General features: G+C 39.5%; 1 protein-coding gene across 8 annotated transcripts in view; it reads left to right on the plus strand.

The window, feature by feature from the left end:
* DMD (dystrophin) overlaps window positions 1-20,350 on the plus strand; it is a 2,254,125-nt gene that overhangs the window by 1,884,196 nt on the left and 349,579 nt on the right. The window lies entirely within an intron of this gene.

Here is a 20,350-nt window from a genome sequence, read left to right on the forward strand (position 1 = left end):
CCAGCTGTCTTCACCAAAGTCTATAATCAATCTGAATTAAGTTGCCCTACTTCCCCTAATAAGTCTCTTATTAAGTTCTGCATCAGCCTCTTAGGGAGACTTAAAAGCTAATTCATGTAGAATTGCCATTTTCTACTAATTCATTTGTCAGCTCTCCAAATTCCAAGGAAAACAATTGTGAAGACTATTAATTTGGCTCTTCATAAACAACTTACGTAAGTGTAGTATACATTGGAACCAGGCAAATGATTTAAAACAGTGGGTGGGAGGAAATAAGTTGATGACATTCAATGCGGCTTTCTTTTTGACTGTTTCGAGATGCCCTCCGCATTCAAAGCACAAAGTCATTTATTTAATAAGAGAAACATCCTTCTGCTTTTTACTTTCATAAATAAGATAATTACTGAGTGAACTTTGCTTAAAGATAGGAAAAGGCTTTCAAACAGTTGGAAAAGGAACATGTTCTTTTTATTATGGAACTTATTTTAATTTGGGCTTCTTTGTATTCCTTTGATGGACTGTGATAAAAGCAGCAGCTAGAATTGGTTGCCATTGTGACTGCATTAAATCAGAGTTGTACAGCTCTTCTGGTCATGGAATATTTAGGAGAACATGGCTAATCAAAATGTTCAGCTAATGAGTTCATCTGACATTATTTTACTAAAGAAGTATTTAGTTAGATAATAAAAATTCCTCCAAAGAGTATCATCCTTCCTACTATTTGAAAACAGCCATATCAAAAAACTGATCCTTTAATATGCCAGTCCTGTTTACTAGGGTTTATTCCAGAAGCTTTGTTTGTGGCTGGGAGTAATTATAAACACTCTTCCTCAAGTCTTGGGAAATAAAAGATTGTTCAGAACAAAAACTTAAGTAACATAGTATCAGCATTAGCGCATCTAAAGACTCAATGTTTCATTCACTTATGGTATGGTTAAACCTATACCCAGAGAAAGCTGATCCCATTAGAGAGTATAAATGTTTAATTTATTTTGTGAATAAAATGTCCTGGGAGGTTTATTAATGGCATCTTAGTTTTCCTGAGAATATAATTATTTAGCACCAAGCTGAGGGAACAAGAATTTTTATTAGTTTGTGTGTATGTGTGCATGTAACACATCAACTTGAAACAGTTTTAGATTGAGTTAGTTATTTAACTAAAATTCCATATTTTCTTCAAAGGTGGACGTACACAGTCAATATGGATTTTTAGTCTCCTTTGACATCTACCAAAGTAGTAACAAGTTTAAAATTCAAAATCTTGCTACTCTCCTACCAGAAGCACAAGGAATGACTTAAGAACAAATAACCCATGGAGTCAGCACCTACTGTATTCCCATCATGCCTTGCAATTACAATTTTTAAAATTAAACAGCTGACGTGATGCCGATATTATGCCCCCTTACCTTAACCAAGTTCAGTGATGACATCAAGCTGGTTCTTGGTTAATCAGTTTTCTGGGAATTGTGGGAACACCCGTGCCTATGATACTAATGGAACACTTAATGGGGACTAAGAAAAGTAAGCTTTTTCATAATAAGATATATTCACACTAAAATTATATTTTTAGTTATAGTTTACAATTTCTATAGATTTTTCTATCAACTGAACTTGCCAAAAGCAGTGCTTCTCAAGCTTTTCTGCTTCAGTTCTCTGAATGGCTGAGGATATAAAACCAGATATCTTCCCCTTCCACTTGCTTACTTCCTTTTTCCATGAGCATAAAATTTCTTAGATGTTTCTTATTTTTAAAATCTCATTTCAATTCGCTGGTCTTCTCCAAAATGGATTTGTTGTGTTTTAATGTAAAGATGTTTTTCTCCAACATACTATGTAAAATGAATCCTCCAGTATATTCACCTGTGGGTTGTTGTTTAGTCGCTAAGTTGTGTCCAAGTCTTTGGGATCCTATGGACTATAGCCCTCCAGGTTCCTCTGTCCATGGGATTCTCCAGGCAAGACTACTGGAGTGGGAAGTCATTTCTTTTTCCAGAGGATCTTCCCAACCCAGGGATCGAACTCAGGTCTCCTGCATTAGCAGGCAGATTCTTTACCACTCTACCACCAGGGAAGCTCCTCACCTATGCGTATGAAAGCATAATTTGAGAAGAATGATAGAAACATTGCCCAGTTTGTGACAGCTTCCTCTTTTTCCAGCAGCTTCTTTCATTTATGTACACATACACAAAAGGTAGATCCTTCCCATTTCAGATATATGGTTTGCATTTTCGTTTGATCTTTGTGATTCAAAATGTCCATGACTTATAGCTTTTTGTGATTTTGGACATACATTCTTTGAGTCTTTTGTACAGCAGTCACTTAACTAATAATTTAACTGGTTGTTATAGGTCAGGTTCCCTGGAAGTAGACCCTAAGAACAGGGGTCTGGGTGCACAGGATTTGTAGATGGTCAGCTTTCAGGAGAAGCCTGTGTGGGAGTTAGGAAAGCATCACTAGGGAGACAAAAGAGCCTATCAAGCATATCATCTCAGGCCAAATCTAGCTTTATGTCTTGATTCAAATGGAGAAAGCTCTGGAGTATGAACCATCCAGCAGAGTTGTCCTTTTGTACCCTAGCCAACCATTGGCTGTGGCCAGAAGTATGCTAGTAAGCATTTATCAGCTAGCTCTGAGGTGGAGTGAACACTGATTTTTAGTGTTTTCCAGTTGTCAGGGTATAAATACTCCTGCCATGACTGATTCAAGCTACCAGTGTGATCTCACCAAACACGGACATGGGAAGAAACACACACGATTGACTCCTGGGCTCTGCTCCAGCCCACCACTGGCTGTGGCCCACCCCTAGAGACTTGAGTCACCTCCCAGGCTGGGAATGTGTGTTGTCTCCTGAGATAGGGGCTCCAATCCGCAGAGATGACCTTTCTGAAGAAGAGAGGCGGCCATGAAGCATTAGTAACCAACAATCACAACTGAAGGGTGGATGTCCAGGCCAGGAAAAGTGTCTCTTATAGACAGTAAGAAAACTTAGTAATCCATTCAGCCTCTGTCTTTCAACATGGCCTTTTCAGTGCTACTTTTTCTTACACATGCAGTAATTCTTTAGAGGTGATAAAAATTGTCTTTATGAAAATCCAACCTCCCCTCTGTGCCACCTACCACCTAGGGATTGGGTTGGCCAAAAAGTTTGTCCTTCCCACACGTGCCCCCCTCCCCTCTTCCATTTAGATGTTACCAAAAAACCTAAACTTTTTGGTTAACCTAATATTTACTGAGATTGGTAACAATAGAGAAGAGTTCACAGAAATGTCTGAGAAAGTGGTGATTATCAGTAAAGAAAATGGCTTTGTAAGCAACCTTGGCTTTATAGGTACATAATCTCTAAGTGTCTGTGTTGATCAGATATTTGTGACCATTGAGGATCCTAGGTATTTAGACACAGTCATTGAGAATGTCAATAATTTTCTGTGGCCATGACTCTCACCTTAGCGTGCATCGGAATCACCTAGAGAGTTGATGGAAACCCAGATGGGTGAAGGCTTTCCCCAGAGTTTCTGGTTGAGGAGGTCTGGAGCTGAGTTAAAGATCTGCATCACCAGTTCCCAGGTGACTGCGGTGCTGCTGTTCCAGGGATACTGTGAGAGCCATCATTCCATAGGAAAACCATGGTCTACACATATAAATACATATATTGTTTATTGTTAGTAATTCTCCAATTATAAGTAATAAACATATCATCTGTTATTTCTTTTGAATCTCAGAACATCCAGAACATTTAAAAATGAATACAGGCACATGGCCTCCTGTGAGAGTGATTGATGGTTAGGGAGGGAGCAGAATTTCCCTCTAAAACCTTGAAGTGAATAATGGCCTACTCTTTCCAAATCTGTCTCGTACAAAACATTCACTGTTATTTATTCCAATGTTCTTGTTGGTATTTTAATGGCACTCATACAAGTTTTGAGTTGCTTCAGATGACTTAGAATTCAACTTGCCTTTGCACTCTTAATACTTTAAGATATTTAGTCACAGAATATTCACTTTGTTTAAATGTTATCATGTTACCAATAATAAAAATTAAATTTTAAAATACTCCTTATATTTTCTGCCAAACATACTGATGATAAGCAAGTACTTTATAGAATTGCTGAAATTGAGGCCATTAGGAATAGCTGAGGCCATTCAATGTTTTAAAATTAAAACCTGCTTGCTCAATGTGAATAGCTGATCACTTATTCAGGGATTACTGCATTTTCTAATTTAGCTCATCAACCCACTGAGGCTCTGTGTTCATGATGGGAGGGTGTATATTTGTGTGTAGAAATGGAAATGGATATGGGGTGAAACTGGAAGAAAGTAGGATATAGTCTTAACTGCAGTAATTAGGGAAGAGGGGTTTTTTTCCCCACAAAGGTGATGCATAATCACTCTATTAAATGCCTATGAAAGAGTTTATGGTTTTGGTATAGGGTGAGTGGTATATGTGATGAAAATTATGGGCAAAATATAATAGAAACAAATGTGTGAAAGTATGCTTTAACATTGTTAGCAATACTTAAAATAGGCACTCCCTTTTATTCTGAAATCTTGGGGGGTTAGGGGATGGAAATAAAGGAAATTTTGCATTGAAAGTAATTTGATTAATGTTTAATATAAAATTGAAATATAAACCCACTCAAATCAAGTATACATTAAATAATTGAGTTAACCAAATTAGGCAGAATAAGGGCACATTGATTTTCAATGTTTTTGAAAATTGGTCCACATATCACTGTTATGTTTTTGTTTGTAAACTTCAATATTTATTAAATTTCCACAGTGTGTTCAGCCCTAAAATGTCAAACTCTCTTAACCAGAATGAGGCTAGAGAATTCTAGCACTAAGATAGATTTCTTCTCCTTTTAAAGAATTGATTTTTATGGTGAAGTTTTTCTTTCCTTCATAAAGTTAAGAGCCTGCTGGTCCTATTTCAAAATACAGTTATTTTTAGAACACTTGTTCCCTGGGATTCCACATTATTATAGACTCAGTGGGCTCATTTGGAGCTTTTCCCTATCAAATATTCTAATTGTATCATCCTGATCTTAACATGGCAGTAAGCTATTTAGCAAAGAAAATGAAGTCAATTTATCAGCAATATATGCTCAAGTGTAGTAAGTAAATAGAAACTAAAGTAAATGACAGGTAAGCCATATATGGGCTTCCCTGGTGGCTCAGACAGTGAAAGATCCACCTGTGATACAGGAAACCTGGGTTCAATTCCTGGGTTGGGAAGATCCCCTTGAGAAGGGAATGACTGCCCCCTCTAGTATTTTTGCTTGGAGAATTCTGTGGACAGAGGAGCCTGGTGGACTAACGTCCATGTGGTTGCAAAGAGTAGCACACAACTGAGCAACTAACACTTTCACTGTCACTTTCAAGCCAGTATATTGATGTGTTTTTTGAAGCAAACTATCAGTGAGTTTCATCTTGTTTACTTATTTTCCTACTCAGAAAGCCTACTAACCCAATTTGGAGTCTTTACAAGGCTGTGAACCTAAATATTGTTCAGTTCAGTTCAGTTCAGTGGCTCAGTCGTGTCCGACTCTTTGCGACCCCATGAATCGCAGCACACCAGGCCTCCCTGTCCATCACCAACTCCCGGAGTTCACTCAAACTCACGTCCATCGAGTTTGTGATGCCATCCAACCATCTCATCCTCTGCTGTCCCCTTAAATCTTATTAGGTCTCATTAAATAACACCCACAGAATTGCCCCATGGTTTCAGGCCTTCATCTGCCCAAGGATCAAGTGTAGGCCACATGAAACAACGTTTCACCTCCTTCCCCCAGTGCTTGTTAGCCATTGCCCTCCAATATTTCGAGCAGGGAAAGGCTAAAGTCACAAAAGAATGGTTCATTGTTTTCAACTTACACAAACCCCATACTACAAGAGTTTTCCAATACAATGGTGAGTTTTGTACACCCAATAAAGCAGAAAATTAGAAGAAATATAAGGTAAACAAATGAGCAGAAGTTTGACTTATACAGTGAATAAAATATTACCTTTGGAGCCACACTGACATTTTGTTATAAAGGTTAAAGGAAGACATTTCTAAGGTTGTCTCAGTGTAAAAATTGCCTGAAGGTTGGGGTAGAGTGTCCCATGCAAGATGGGTCTTAAAGAAATCTGACACACTTTGACTTTCCAAAAAATCTTGAATTTTTAGTGAAAAAGATTGTTTTTTCATGAAGATCTTAAACCCTCTTTTCAGCTGAAATAGTATTCTTTAGATAATCAATACAGCATCATGCCCACAGATTTTCAAAGATACTAAATCACATTTTTTTTTCTTTTGACCACACTGCACGACATTTTGGGGTCTTAGTTCCCTGGCCAGGGATTGAACCTGTAACCCCCTGTGGTGGACTCACGCAGTCCATACCACTGGACTACCAGGGAAGTCCCCACACTCCCTTTTTTCAAAATGAAAAAGAAATCTATTACTATTAGAATATGGTGTCTTCGTTGAATGCTAATCAAATATTTTAAAGAGTAGATTTGGCCCATGGCTTAATTTTTTTTTTTAAATAACATTTGAGTCCATTGATTAGACAGCTTGACACTTAGACACATTTGTGTCAGTAGTAGTTTATTCATCATTCACATGTACTTAAATGGACATTATCATGATAGTGGTTGTCAGAACAGAACATAACAGGATATGAATTTAGTTCCTACCCAAAGATGTGATCAGAAAAATCAGAGCAATATCTTGAAAGTAAACTTCTCAAAGTATGATGAAATTAAAAATGAAGAACAAAGTAAACTCTTGACTCCACTTCATTAGCCAGATCTTTCACACACACACATATATATTGAGGTAAAAATAATAACCACTAATATATCTGGAGGGAAAATATTGCTTAGAAGTAAATACATAAGACTTTCTTTTCAGCCTAGGAATATGATGAAATAAAATGAACCATTATCAAAAATTTACCAATCTAATTTTTAAACATGCTGTCACATAGCTTTTAATGAAGAAAATCTATATTATGTTCATTTCTTTTGACCTGAAGTAGTGCAATCTTTTATTCTTGTGTTATTCCATTCATGAGAAAGGCATTTTGGAAAGACTTAAAACATTAAATTCAGGAGCTACAATAATCTGAAAGTAAAAAAAAATTATAGAAGGGCATTTTACAATCATTTTCTGCCCTCTTCCATTTGTTTTTTATTTCAGCCCTTAGAAATTTTATATTCATCTCTGATTCAGTTCTGTTTTAGAACTTCTAAGCCAACAACAATATATTGAATGAAAAATCAGATCAGCAAAATCCATTTTATTTCAATAGGGAATATCTTTAATTTTATTTAAAATAAATGTGTCCAGTATAAAGTAAACTGGATGTAGTATATTGCACTGGTGATTCACAACCGTAGATTCCTCTATTAATTATTATTCACACATGCAGAGGTACCCTAATTTGTTTTAATGGGAAAAAAAGAATCTCTTGGGAACTACTATATACAATACCATATGTTGTCCTCCATTTTCTTGGTCAAAAATGCTGCATTTTGTAGCTATGGATACATTTTGGCTTGGGATTTGTTTCTTTATAAGCCTTTATAATAACAGTCATCATTTAAATGAAATTGCATTCATTAGAGTTAAGCTGTGGAATCATAGGAACTTGGTCTATTTTGTGCACTGCTTGATGTCTAGTGCCTGGAACATTCCCTGGCATTTAATGGCTGCTTAATAATATTTTTTGAATGAGTGAATAAACATCCACAAAAGCACAGAGCAAAATACTTTTTTCCTTTAACAGTTGTTTTACAGATAACCTGCTCCCATTTGCCACCATCCAATCCTGCTTCTAGCAACTGTTACTTCATGCCCAAATCTTCCAGACATTCCATGTTGATTCTTTCTCCTTTCTGAAATGGCCACCAGCTTGCACTCACTCCGAAACTTGAGATTTTCCAGTTGAACCTGCCTTCTTAGTACTTTTCAAGCCCTGTGACACAGCTTCTCATAACATGATTACATGGTTTTTAATAACCCACTAAATTGCCTCTGTGCTGATGATTATAAGTTCATTGAGAGTTCCATCTTCCCAGTGCGTAGTAGATATGTGTGTGTGTGTGTGTGCACGCACACGCTCGGTTGTGTCCAACTCTGCAATCCCACGGACTGTAGCCTGCCAGATTCCTCTTTCCATGGAATTTTCCAGACAAGAATACTGGAATGGGTTGCCATTTCCTATTCCAGGGGATCTTCCCAACCCAGGGATTAAACCCAAGTGTCTTGCATCTCCTGCAATGGCAGGTGGATTTTTTACCACGGTGCCACCTGGGAAGCCACAGATAGATGCATAGTAGATATAAAAGAAGTGTTTTCAAGTGAGTAGTAATTCCCCTTGGCTAAAACCTTCATTACTGCACTGCAAAAGTCAACTCATTCAAACCCATCACAATCTTTCTTTATTATTTGGCTGTGCTGGGTCTTAGTTGGAGCAGTCAGTATCTTTGATTTTCTTTGTGACATGTGGGATCTTGCGTTGTGGGATGTGAACTCTTAGTTGCAGCATGTGGGATCTAGTTCCCTGACCAGGGATCAAACTCAAGCCCCCTGTATTGGGAGCACAGAGTCATAGCCACTGGACCACCAGGAAAGTCCCCTCACCACAATCTTGCTCAAAGAAAACCCCATGATTTTTCTTCCACAACTGCCCTGTAGTTTCATGCTTCAACTTATTACAGACTATTTGCACCTCTCCAAACACATTAAGGTTTCCTACCTCTTGCCATTTATTCCAGCTCTGAATAAATAGCTTTCCTCCTCCCACCATTCTGCTTCTTCCTTTATGTTTCATATATCTATATCCCAATGTCTAGTTCAGGGAGCCCTTATAAAGCTACACGGTAGAGAGGTGAGGAAAGACAGGTTTTACCCGGGGTAATATTAGAAGTTGGCCTGAAAGACTCAACTCCCCAAGAAATGATCTTAGTCTGTGGCTTTCTCATGGTTGAATGTATGACCCTATGCTTTATAGAGTCCCCCTGATTTAGATCAAATAGGGCTCATGTGACTTGGCATACCTCATGTTATGGGCCACAATGCTGAATTGGTTGCAGATGGAGTAAAAGAAGGAGAAATAGACCCAACCTTCTCGTTCATCTTTATAACAGCTTTGGTGTGTCCATGTTACACTCCCCTTTCTATACAAGAGGAGATGCATCAGATGTATTTGTCAGTGAACTTTTTCTATACTTGAAAAACCCCAAAAATGAGAGAGGGAAGAGAGAGTTGGAGAAAGAAACAGATCATCCATAATCTCCCCTTCAGCATCTGTAATCTCAATCCCTACAAGTGCCTCTTTGGGTCAAGTAGAAGGTACTTCTTGCATCATAGAGGTCTCCAGCCCTGGGCCAGAGTTCACCACTTTGGTGATGGGATCCAGGTTGGATTTCAGCCCCCTGGTCTCCTTGGCTTGGCCACTGTATAACTCCAAATGGAGACCCTGGTTTGTAGCTCAACTTTTCCTGTATCAGTAGTTTTAAAGCTTTAATTCAATCTTGCCAACATACCCTACAGAAGGCTACATCACCACCAAAAGGACATATTTTCCTTAAATATTAATTGATTTCTCCCCTTTCCCCAACTTGCTTCATTTTTATGAGAACTCCCCTTGATTGGTGCCAAAAACTTGAGCGTTACATTCTTGCTCAGAGCATTAGAGAGCCTTCAGAAATTAGCATATGCTCCACCATAAAATGAAGTAATAGAGCCAGAGAATCTAGATATGGAATCTGAAGGATATAAGCAGGTTTCTCTTCTTTCACTTAGGAACTTGGCCTCAGCTTTCTATAGGAAACGGTGTTGATAAAGCAGTTTGAGAATAGCTGTTGATCTGAAGCCTTTGTGTCTAATTCTCTTGAGTGTTCATTATTTAATAAAAATGTATTGAGGGATTGCCATGTACTCGGGACAGGCATGCCCTGGTGAAAAATAAACATAAAATTGCCTTAATGAAAGTTAGGGTCTTATGAAGGGAGAGACCATGAATTAATAAATAGGCAAATAAATACGTACTTACCAATTGCCATCAATGCCTAGAAGGAAGTAGAGTTCTGAGACTGAGAAAAATCAGGATGGGGGGACCTGTCTTTAGATAGGGTGACCAGGGGTGGGCTGTCTTTCAAGGTCACAGGAACTGAAATCTGAAATAGCTGAATAGAAGCCAGCTAGGCAGAGGGCAATGGCACTCCACTCTAGTACTCTTGCCTGGAAAATCCCATGAATGGAGCCTGGTAGACTGCAGTTCATGGGGTCCCTAAGAGTAGGACATGACCGAGTGACTTCACTTTCACTTTTCCCTTCCATTCATTGGAGAAGAAAATGGCAACCCACTCCAGTGTTCTTGCCTGGAGAATCCCAGGGATGGGGGACCCTGGTGGGCTGCCATCTGTGGACACGACCAAAGTGACTTAGCAGCAGCAGGCAGAAGGCAGAGCTTCCTGCATGGTTCAGTGGTAATGAATCTGCCTGCAGTGCAGGAGACCCGGGTTCATTCCTTGGGTTGGGAAGATCCCCTGCAGGAGAGCATGGTAACCCAGTCTAGCATTCTTACCTTGAGAATCCCATGGACAGAGATGTCTGGTGGGCTACAGTCCATGGCGTCACAAAGAGTCAGATGCGACTGAAGCAACTGAGCACACACAGGCATGCAGGCCGAGAGCAAATGGAAAACTCCAGGCTGAGGGAAGAGAATTCATGAAGAGTGTAAGTCAAGAATAAGCTTGGTGAGTTCTATGGATGCTGTAGCATCTTTTAAGTTATTGTGAAAAGTGTCAAATTCTCAGATCCACCGTGAACATAATGAATTAACAATGCCAGAGTGGGAACCTGCAATCCCTGTGTTAACAAGCCTGCCATGTGATTATGATGCTTACTGTTGTTTGAGAAGCTCTACCTTAGACAGATGTTTTAAGCTGTGAAGGGGAAGGGGAGAGCAAGACAGCACCTCTATGCCAGGACAATGCAAGTGGTAAATGTGGACACAGATCAGGAGCAGTTTCGGCTGGCAGAAATGTTGGCAAATTAAACAAACCTGTTCAATGTAAAACTTAATCTAAAATAACGCCTGCATTTGAATATCAATGTCTTCATGGATGATGTTTTTGATGGCTTATGGATTATTACTTATTTTTAAATAAGTAAATAGATTTCATTCACTGCCATTTTGCTTGATGTTTTGTCATATATAATTAAAATTGTCAGACAGAAAATGTTGGCATTCCTTCTGTTTCCTTAGCAGCCGAAGAATGTGGCCTGCTTCAATGATTTATTTATACTCATTAGAGACCTTTTTATTTTAATTGTGCATATTTTGCATTTAGCCTCTGTAAAGCACTCATGAACTACCTTTTTTGTTTGTTTTAATTGTGTCATTAGAAAGCTATGGAAAGCTTGAAATGTTTTTGTTTGATTTTGGTTTGTTTGCCTCATTTTTCTATTAGAAAGAAATAATTAGCATACAGAGTTAGGATTATAGGAACTAGTTTCTGAGGAAATTAACTCAAATGTATACCACTTGTTCTTATAGGCAGAAGTCTTCCCTTTGTGATCAGTTCCATTCTGTTCCTCATTTCCAGTTAACATTTGTGAGGGCAAAATGAACATGCATAAAAAAGAAAGAAGACAGACACTGTTAGTGTGGTTAAGCTATAATTCAACCTTTGAGAGTATTGGAGTTATAAGTTTCATAGTGAAGCCATGTCCTGAAAGATGAAGAATTATGATGACTGCAAATGAAGAAATGTTTTTTTAAAAAAGAATTTCATGTTTGGGTGCACACTCTTTTCCAGTAATACAAAGAGAAACTAGAGATCATTTTTCAGAAAAACATGATGATTCTTTATGGGCAAAAAATGGAGCAGTTATTTGCTATTCTTTTAGTGCCATGAGTTTGGAAGGGTGGTGACTCTGGGGGAAAACCATAGTTAAAATATGACTGAAAATTGCTCGGGAAATAAAAGCACCAGGTTTTTTCATCCCTACAAACTTCATATTGTTTCCCTAAAATCTTTTTTTTTTTTTTTAATTTAACTACCTCAAGTCATCCTGATTATGCTACATCTAGGTCGTTAGTTCTGAGTCTGTTTCATTCTTTATGTCCTTATTCACTTTGCTCATCCAAAGTGATCATGTCCAAATATGAACATGTACAAGAATTGCCCTGAAAATGGAAAGCAAGGAAGACAATGGAAAAAAAAAAAAAACCCAGCATAATGCTTTGCCCTTGGGCTGCCACAATAAAAATTGATGCTGGAATGCAATGCAGTTGAATCTCTATTAAAAAGAATATATATTTCAGTGGCACACTTTACTGTCAAGAATGTCTCTACCAGAGGTAAAAGTGATCCTAATGGCAGAGGGAAGTCTCCTTCAGTCTGCAGACTAGCCCCTGTGTCTCAGCTCGACACAGTCCCTTCATATTTGGCAGAACTTACAGAAAGGGTGGTATGTCTCGGTTTTGTTGGAGATCAATGGGATAGATAGTGGTGTTAGTAATGAGAATTCACATCAGCAGTCTCTTGCCAAAGCAAAAAAAGTATCTCATGCCCAAAGTCCAAGGGTAAAAGGAGGTTGGGCAACTGGATGAAGTTAGTCTATGTAGCTGTTGTTGGGTCGCTTAGTCGTGTCTGACTCTTTGTGACCCCCATGGACTGCAGCATACCAGGCTTCCCTGTCTTTTACCAGCTCCCAGACTTTTCTCAAACTCCTGTCCATTGAGTCGGTGATGCCATCCAACCATCTCATCTTCTGTCACCCCCTTCTCCTCCTGCCTTCAATCTTTCCCAGTATTGAGGTCTTTTCCAATGAGTTGGCTCTTCACATCAGGTCGCCAAAGTCTATGTGAAAGTGAAAGTCGCTCAATCATGTCCAACTCTTTGCGACCACATGGACTATACAGTCCATGGAATTCTCCAGGCCAGAATACTAGAGTTGGTAGCCTTTCCCTTCTCTAGGGGATCTTCCCAACCCAGGGATCGAACCCAGGTCTCTTGCATTGCAGGTAAATTCTTTAGTAGCTGAGCCACAAGGGAAGCCCAAGAATACTGGAGTGGGTAGCCTATCCTTTCTTCAGCAGATCTTCCCGACCCAGGAATCAAACTGGGGTCTGCTGCATTGCAGGAGGATTGTTTACCAACTGAACTATCAGGGAAGCCCTTTCTAGTGTTTTTTGTTTGTTTTTTGGAAGAAATAGAATGGTGGCTTTTATTCTCAGGTAGTGGAGAGGGGAACACAGTATGCTCCTGCCTCAAGAACTGTGTCCCTAAGGCAGGTGTTCACAGTCAGGAGCAGCCAGGAGTCGGTGATGAGGAAACAAAGGTGATAGGATCTTGATTTCTTCCTCTTACATCATTTCAAAGACAGTCATAAACTGGCATCAGTAACCCAGTAACTGCATCTGGCAGTCTGGTGGCTCTGAGGCCTTCCTTCTGACATGTAACTACAAGGGGAAGGCTGTTGTAAAGGTAAACATCAGATAGAGGATGTATTTAGCATAGAGTCAAGTGAAGTGTAGCTCCTGCAGGGTTAGGGGGCAGAAAAGCAAACTTAGTTACAGATATTCAGAATCAGGAGCAGTTAAAGTAAAATAAACTAGGAATGTTCAGGCCTGCTCACTGTTCATCTTCTTTGCTCTCAGAGAAGTGAAAAAGAAAAACTCATTCCTCTTTTTTCCTTTTCACTGCAACAATTCCCCCGTCAGTTTATTCCCTCCTAACAATGGAGGCAAAGAAGGCAATGGCACCCCACTCCAGTACTCCTGCCTGGAAAATCCCATGGATGGAGGAGCCTGGTAGGCAGCAGTTCATGGGGTTGCTAAGAGTAGGACACGACCGAGTGACTTCACTTTCACTTTTCACTTTCATGCATTGGAGAAGAAAATGGCAACCCACTCCAGTGTTCTTGCCTGGAGAATCCCAGGGACGGGGGAGCCTGGTGGGCTGCTGTCTATGGGGTCGCACAGAGTTGGACATGACTGAAGCAACTTAGCAGTAGCAGCAACAGCAACAATGAAGGAAGGGAAATAACTGGCTGAGGACAAAGTTCAGTTTTGCTCCGTTTGAAAATCACCAGCTGTTCAGCCCAGGGACCATCTGTCTCTTACTTCAAATTTTCCTTGAGACATGAACCCCAAGAAATCTTTACTGGGGTGATGAGGGACAGATGGTCAGTCTTCTGTAACTTCTTTAATGCTGACACAGGACTCATAGACCCTACCTAGTTAGGGTCATGGAGCTCTCACCCTGTTCTATTAAGGGGCCCCAGGGTGATTTTTGCTGTTATTCCCGCTGGATCTGTTTGGAGGAGTGGCTGTAATCTCTTTGGGGGCATGGGTTTTCTTTGCATATCATCTTTATCTTGATGTGAATCTCTGTCATCTGATAAAGGTCCTGTCCAGGTTGGAGATAGTCCTTTGAATTATGTCTTTTTCAGAATGTATAATCCTCTGGTTGCAGGTCACAAGGCATCTTAGGTAACTGGGGCCTGTAATCCTGCACTCTCAGTTTCCTCTAGGTTCACCCTGGGGAGTGGTTGGAGTGGCTGTAGTCGAATGAAGGCCAGGTGGCAGGCATTCCCCTTTCTCAGGGCCTGCTGACTCACACTGAAGGGCTGCAATGGCTCATTCCATGTCTCAGGTCTTTCCTTCTTGGTCATGAATGACCATTATCCCCCTGGAATTTAGCCTCCAGGTCCTGCTTTGGAGTCATTTATAAATGATTCATCGCCACCTCCTCCTTCTCCCACCTACCACAACTACCGCCCTCTACTCTCTACCCCACCCAGCTTCGTGTCAGAGGCGCCATCAGGCACCGCCAACTTTACATACTGGGCTGGACTTGCCACCGCCCGCAGAGCCCCTCTAGTGTATTTTTAATTGAAGACAACCTCTGCAGAGAAGGTGAGAATTTGCCACTTAGTGGTACTTGTTAGGATGGGTTCAACCACATTCCCCCCAGGTATTTAAGAGGCTCAAGGCCTTTCTACTTCTGGGCAGAGCAGGATATGGTCCTTGGCTCTTTAGGTTCCAGTGGTGGCTGTTCACTCCCATCAGGATGGTAAACCCATCCAGAAATGCAGAAGCTGCAAAACACAGCTGGGCTGTACCTACCCTAACTCTAGGTAACTGGGTTCCATGAGGCTTCCCTAAGCCACATGTTGGAGCCTCAGCATCAGGACCAAAGACCTGGATCTGGAGGCCGTGATTTCCATTTCCTCCCCCCCAGCTACTAAACCAGCATGAAGAGTCCTGGGACTTGTGCTAACAGTCTTTTCTGGCTATTTCTTAGGGCTTTTGGTTCACAAACAGTTTGTTCAGTAAGGTTTCATTGTAGAGAGAAAGACAGCTGGCCCCTACTTTGCTTCTTAGATAGTATTTTTGATGAAAATTTCTCTACCCAGTGTATGTAGCCCTAGAATGATATTTCACTGTCAGATCATTCTATTCTTGAATTCCTGGTGCGATAGGACCTCTATGAAGCAGTAGGTTAAGATTTCAGGAATAGTGTTTAATATCATTAAGAAGGGAAGTGTTTCATTCTCAGGGGTATCATTAATATATTAAGAGAACAGTATGTGTGTGTGTGTATATATATATGTAACTGTGATATTTATATCATGTCACAATTTATAAACTCTTAAATGGAATTATAATTAATTATATAAAAATAAATTATATAAGAAATTATATAATTTCTGTAATATAATTAAATAGAATTATAAACTCTAATTCTAGCATTTCAGTTTCCTCTCCTTCTTTCCTGCTTATGCATTTCATCTAACTGTTGCCTTTCTTGGATGGTCTTGACGTCCGCCATTAAGCCCTCTACTTTCTCTCCATCTACAAGCCTCATCTTGCTTCACTTCCCTCCAAATCCCCTTTAGTTGCATTTTGCAGTCACATTCCTGCTAAAATTTAAACTCTCATATCCCTAAGCATTTGTGCTGCAACCATCTGACAAAACCCCAAACCTGTATTAATTGTTTCTTCCACATTTGCCTGGAATGCTGTTGGAGAAAGACAAAATTGGGCAGATGGGTTCTGCTAAAAAGTTGTTGTCTTCTGCCTCAAGCGAGCCCTCAACACTGTCTGGCAACCTCCCTACATTTCTTTGTTCACCTCCCTCTCATATTCTCTCTCACAACTAATTCCAGTGTTTCCACTTACCCTTCACTCATGTTTTCATTCAATGAATGTTCATTGCACACTGATTATATACCAGGTCAGTTGCTTCCTACTTCACAGAAGAAATAGAGGTCCCCAAAGTCAAAGTACCCCAACTTACCTTTTCCATTGCTCCAAATTGACCTTCTATGCCTTCTAGAATAGTCCATAACTATTAAGTCATTAAAAAAATTGCTCCCTCAAAAATGTTCTCTAGTTAGAAGACAATGACTTTGTTTTGTTGCAAAGTGGTTGTCGACTGAGCTGCTAAATCTATATTTGAACAAATCTTTACGTAAAGATAAGCAAAGTTCTGACAAGCAATTAAATGTCATAAAAAAAGAAAAAACGTGGCATATCAAACTTATATATCATTCTAAATCAGTATGTTTATATCTATAATCAGACAGCATTTAATGAAGTGAAAATTATGCCTGCATGAGATTAGTCACAATAAAATTAGACTTGGTTTGCTCTTTCATGGCAAGCATATTCCAGATGTTTAAATGTTTCAAAGAAAACCCAGAATATAATGGCTTCCTTGAATGTTTTCTCAGTTACTGCTTCCAAACTAGAATAAGATCTAATGAAGTGCTGGTGGTATTTAAATAGCACATCATATTGTTCAGAGTAGACTGTACTTTTTTGGGTGTTTTGTGTTTAGTGTTTAATAATGTAAACATTAATGTCTATGCATATTAATAATATCAGCAATATTAAAAGTGCTAATATTTGAAATACAATCAAATTCTGTTATTTGAATGAATTGTACCTGTATTCACTCTTTTTTTAAAAAAAAAAAACTATTTATTTATTTGGCAGTGTCGAGTCTTAGTTGGGTCATGTGGGATCTTTTGTTGCAGCGCGTGAACTCTCAAGTTATGGCCCAGGGCATGCAGGCTCATTAGTTGTGGTGTACGGGCTTAGGGATAGAACCTGTGTCCCCTGCATTGCATGGTGGAGTCTTAACCACTGGGCCATCAGGGAAGTCCCCTGTGTTCACGCTATGCATAACATGTCCTGTGACTCACTGTTTCGGGGGCCATGCTTCTTGTTATGTACATGTCTAGGCATTGACAGCTAACATCAGTGAGCCATCCTCAGGTGGTATGGAGCTGCCACTAGAAGCCAGGTCACATGTTAAGGTGAAGACTGATTTAGACACTCTCGTGCCTTCTTTTTCTCATCTTCTTTTCTACCATCATCTGTCTCCTTTCCTCCATTGCATGTGCTCAGCACCCTCACCATGACTTCTAGCTGGCTAAAGTTCATCATTCTGATCAAGCCTACCATGATTATCTTCCCAAAGTGAACCTTTGCACCAAATTACCTCTCTAGCAACAAACGTCCCCCTAATCAAAGCTTCCATTTATCTTAACAAAGACTTAGGCATTCATATTAAACAGAACATATGGCTTTTTCCCTTTAATAATAATAGTAGTAGCAGTAGCAGTGGTAGTAAAGTCGTAGTAGTCAACATTTAAAATAGATGCTCTCTATTCCTATTCAGTTAGGACCTGGAGTTCAACAGTTAATTGAAAAAGTCAGCAAAAATTTTATTTTGTGTGAAATAGTCACTAATATTTTAATGCTGTGTGAAGGATTTTTCGAGTGTAGGTTCCCTGATTAGGGTTTGCCGTGAATTACACTGATACTACAGACTTTTTGATTTCCGGTACAGGTTTCCTTAATGCAGACAGAATCCACTGGGAAACATGGGAAGAATTCTGAATACTTTAGAATCCTTCTAAACTTTTCATATGGGTTTCCTAATCTCTTACAGTTGCCTAGTTGACACCCAATTCAGTAATACTTCTTTTTCTTTTTTAAAGCAACTTTCCAGAATATTTAACCTTATTTTTTAGAGGAATAATAACTTACTTTCTTTTTAGGATTCTAGTTCTTTGGTTTAGGAAATCTTTCATTAAATTATGTAACTGCAATACTAATTGGCAAAAGCAGGTTTGAGAATATACAAACATTGACAAGTCAACTAATGAGAGCTGAATGCCATGCTTATGACACATACTTCTTAACGTTTTACTTAGTGACTGCTAGAGGCCACAGTCAGTATGTTTCTCAGACAATGAAGACTCTGGCTAATCTGATGAGTCTTAAATGGAGATCAGTTAAGGGAACTTCTGCTACAGTTGGTAGATACAAGCAGAAGAAAAACAAAAAAGAAGCCACGATCCCATGACTGTGTGTGTGTGTGTGTGTGAGGGGACAGAGGTTTGGGGGAGAAAAGGAAAGTAGAGGGGAAAGGAGAGAGTGTGTTGTGATTAATTATGAATATTGAAACTTATTTTTTTAAATCTCCTTCATCCTCCAGAATACTGATGCAGGATTAAAAATCTGTGTCCACAGCAGGGGGAAAAGAGTGGGATGAATTGGGAAAGTAGCATTGACATATATACACTACCATGCGTAAAATAGCTAGTGGGAAGCTGCTATACAGTGCAGGGACCTCAGCTCAGCACTCTGTGATGACCTGGAGGAGTGGGATGTGGGGATGTGGGGGAGGCTCAGGAAGGAGGGAGTATATGTATACTTAGAGCTGATTCACGTTGTTCTACAGCAGAAACTAACACAACATTTTAAAGCAATTGTATTTCAATTAAAAGAAAATCTGTGTTCAGGACTTTGAGGAAGCAAGTGAAAATCAAAATACGCTAAGAGACCCTTGGCCATGTAGATCATGTAATCCAAGGGGAGCTGAATCTAGATATGACTGAAGTGAGATGGATGCTCAACGAGTGAAGGTGGTGATGAGTGTATGGGGTTAATCTGCACTGTTGTCAGATTCTGCCTGGCTCTCCTGCCATCTCTGCAATGATTCCTCTTTATGATTCCCACTCAAGTGATATTTACTTGTGGTTACTAGAAGTGCATGTTATTATCCAGAAGACAATGGCTCCATTTTTATTAACATTGTCTTTGTCCAGGTTTCCCCACTGACATTTAAGAAATCTGATTTCTAACCTTTCTATTATGCCAAGCAAAGTGATTATGAATCATTTCTTTTCAGAGATATGAATTCACATTTATGGAGTTTAACCACCTCTCTCCATGGGCATTTATTGTGATTCTTTTATGTATGTATTTATGAGAAAATAATATAATATTTGCTATCAATTCCTATAACAACTTTCTTCATTTCAGAATGATTCCTAGATATTCCACTGATGTGAAATTAAATAAAGATGAAAATATCAGATATAATTTTTGTAACTACATGGTCAGTCAGACAGGTTTCTGTCCATTTTTCTTTGTATTTTTTTATATATAATTCACATACCATAAAATTCATAGTTTTAAAATGTATGATTCAGTGGTGTATAGTATATTCACAAAGCCATGCCACCATTACCACTGTCTAACTCCAGAATGTTTTTTCATTCCCAGAAGGAACCCCATGATTCTTTAATATATTTTTAATGGCCACTTTTCCAAAACTGTAAGTTCAACAGAGTGATGTGTCAAAATATCATATTATCTACGAACTATGAGAATCCCAGGGGCAGAGGAGCCTAGTGGGCTGCTGTCTATGGGGTCGCACAGAGTCAGACACGACTGAAGCAACTTAGCAGCAGCAGCAGGCTCCATATAATGCCACATTTTAGTGATGAAATAGTCACTTGGATTTGGATAATCCCATTCTTATTTCGAATGTACACACGGGTTTCTTCCATTTGGAGTCAGAAGGAACTGGAAGGTTATAGATGAAGTCCGTGTAAACAGTGCTTTTATCAGTACTCAGTTCAGTGCAGTCGCTCAGTCGTGTCCGACTCTTTGTGACCCCATGAAACGCAGCACGCCAGGCCTCCCTGTCCATCACCAATTCAGAGTCTATCCAGACTCATGTCCATTGAGTCAGTGATGCCATCCAACCGTCTCATCCTCTGTCATCCCCTTCTCCTCCTGCCCTCAATCAGGGTCTTTTCAAATGAGTCAACCCTTCACATGAGGTGGCCAAAGTATTGGAGTTTCGGCTTCAACATCAGTCCTTCCAATGAATACCCAGGACTGATCTCCTTTAGGATGGACTGGTTGGATCACCTTGCAGTCCAAGGGATTCTCAAGAGTCTTCTTCAACACCACAGTTGAAAAGCATCAATTTTTTGGTGCTGAGCTTTCTTTATAGTCCAAATCTCACATCCATACAT

Source organism: Oryx dammah, unplaced genomic scaffold (assembly GCF_014754425.2).
Source record: "Oryx dammah isolate SB20612 unplaced genomic scaffold, SCBI_Odam_1.1 HiC_scaffold_23, whole genome shotgun sequence".
Taxonomy (NCBI): Eukaryota; Metazoa; Chordata; class Mammalia; order Artiodactyla; family Bovidae; genus Oryx; species Oryx dammah.